Source organism: Propithecus coquereli, unplaced genomic scaffold, assembly GCF_000956105.1.
Source record: "Propithecus coquereli isolate 6110/MARCELLA unplaced genomic scaffold, Pcoq_1.0 Scaffold308, whole genome shotgun sequence".
Classification (NCBI taxonomy): domain Eukaryota; kingdom Metazoa; phylum Chordata; class Mammalia; order Primates; family Indriidae; genus Propithecus; species Propithecus coquereli.
This window is the reverse complement of record NW_012148708.1, coordinates 2,245,002-2,247,368: the sequence shown is the minus strand read 5'-3', so window position 1 is coordinate 2,247,368 and position 2,367 is coordinate 2,245,002.

Here is a 2,367-nt window from a genome sequence, read left to right as displayed (position 1 = left end):
GTTTGTGGCCCTGCCCGTATTTTGGCATCTCCGGCTGTCCCCTCCTTTCCTTCGGTTCTCTGACTGAGGGTTGCAAGGACTTTCCTGCCTTCTCTCGGCCTCAGTTCTTTCATGTGCCTTGAACACTTGCTCTGCGGCTGCTGCCAGGGTCATTGTGCCTGCTTTTCGGATCGGGAAACTGAGGCTCAGAGAGGGAGTGGCTTGGCTGTGTTGCACAACCAGGAGGCGACCTTGCTGGGATCAGACCCAGGGCGCCTGCTGATGTGTTGGCCACTCTCGGGTGTGGGTGGGAGGCACGGGGTCTCGCCAGTGACCAAGCGTATCCCAGGGTGGCCGTGCTCCGCTGAGACTTCAGCCAGACTTCGAGAGCGCCAGCTTCCTCCTCGTGGACGGGGCAGCAGGCTTCCTAGTTCCGGGTTGTAGCCCTTGAATCAGGTGACAGGTGGAGGCACTGCCGGGGCCCGGAGCCCCACAGGTGCTCGCCCAGGTGCCCTGGGGCAGGACAGCAGGGTGGCGCACGACAGCGGGCTTGGTTGGCGGACTCCGCTGGTCCCAAGGGCAGGGACGGCAGACCCAGATGTGTCTGGGGGGGTCGGGCTGGACACTCCTCCAGGTCTCAGCCCACCCACCTTTGCTGCCCCAAGGAGAGGCATCGGGTAGACAAGGCAGCCGCTGCGCCAGGCTGCGCAGGTCTGTGGCGGGGACTCCTCCTTGTCACACCGTTGCACCCGGCTGGCCTTCGGGCTGCGGCACGTGAAGGGAGAAGGAGCCGGGGCCCTGGGGAGCCTTGGGCTGCGGTGAATCTGCCCCTGCCCCGCTCCTGCAGCCGGAGCAGACAGAAACACTGGCCGGAGCAGACAGACAGGATCCTGGTGCAGACAGCGGCTCCTTTCTCTGCGCACCTGGCACGCCCGTCTGGAGTCGCCCCAGCTAAGATGCAGTTCTTCATCCTCGTCCTCCCAGGAGGCCAGCCCACACCCGGCCTCCACAGCCCACCGTCCCACCCACCTTCTGTCTGTGCCCCAGACCCCCTGCCTCAGTGCCCCACGGGCATCTGTCCTCTGGTCCCCGCAGGAGCCTCAGGCCCAACATGCCCCAAACAGCCTCGCCTTCCTCCCCCAGGGCTCCTCCGAGGTCCTCCTTGCAGGAAGCACTTCCCGGGAACCAGCTGCCCAGGTCAGAACCCTGATCCCTCCCTCGGCCCCGGCCCTGCCACCCCCAGCCCCCGCTTGGCTATGCGGACTCCACCTCGCCCCTTCCTGTGCTCTGCTGCCGCCAGGGCCCCTGCGCCTGTCCTCGCCGAGGCCGGGGCTGCTCTGAGTCCTCCAGTCTCCCACCTGTCCTCAGGACGAGGCCCTGCTCCTTTGCAGGGCGGGGCCCAACCCACGGCCTCCGCCCACGGCCTCCTCCCTGCTCCTCCGGCGCCCCGTGGCCCTCCCCCTGTGCACCGGCTTTCCTCACTCCTCATGTGGGGTCACCTGCTCCATTTTGGGTCCTGCAGGGCCCACTGTCACGGGCTCCTTTCCCACCCTGTGTGCTTCTCGGCCCTCCCCGTGCTGGGGGGTGTTAAGGTTCCCTACTCGTGTCTGGGCCCAGAGCACTCTGGGGTCCCAGCCCCGTTGGCCACTCCTGGCCTAGGAGTGCCTCGGCTGAGCCTCGCTGTCCAACAGGCGCCCTGTCCCCCCCCCCCAGCCCCCCCCCCCGGGCTCCAGACCCCCCAGAGCCGGCCTCGCCAGCGCCCAGGTAGGCCGGGCCATCTCTGCCTGCGCTCTCCCCAGTTGGGCTCCACTGTGGCGGCTGCTGCGGCCACTGAGGTCGCGGCTTTTCCTGCGCGTGTGTGGCTTGCGTTCCGGCTGGACTAAGGGATTGTAGCCACACGCAAGGGTCAGCCCCAGGTGCTGTCCCCGCCCCCTCCCCACTGCCAGCTGGGGCTCAGCTCCCTTTTCCAGAGGCAGCCGCTGCTGGCCTTTCTTCTGCGTCCCCTCAGGATGTTCTAGGCACCCCGGCACGTATCTGTGTGTGATAAATGCTGGGACTGGGACTCCGGCCCAGCGGATTTCGTGTTGTGTGTGTGCATGTGTTTACATTTATATTGTGTTTCTGCGACTGGTACCGTACTCCACATAGCAGATACCGCACCGTGTCCTACCCTGCACCTGCTGTCGTCAGTTCGTGTGTCTTGGAGATTTCCTGCAGCAGGACTGACAGAGCTGCCCATTCTTTCTGCACAGCATTCCATTATGTGGATAACATATTTAACCAGACCTTGATTGACGGGGATTTTGCTTTTTTCAATACTTGCTATTTGCAATCATGTTGTATTGGATATCTACACACTTAATTCTTTGCCCAATCGTGTGAAGATAT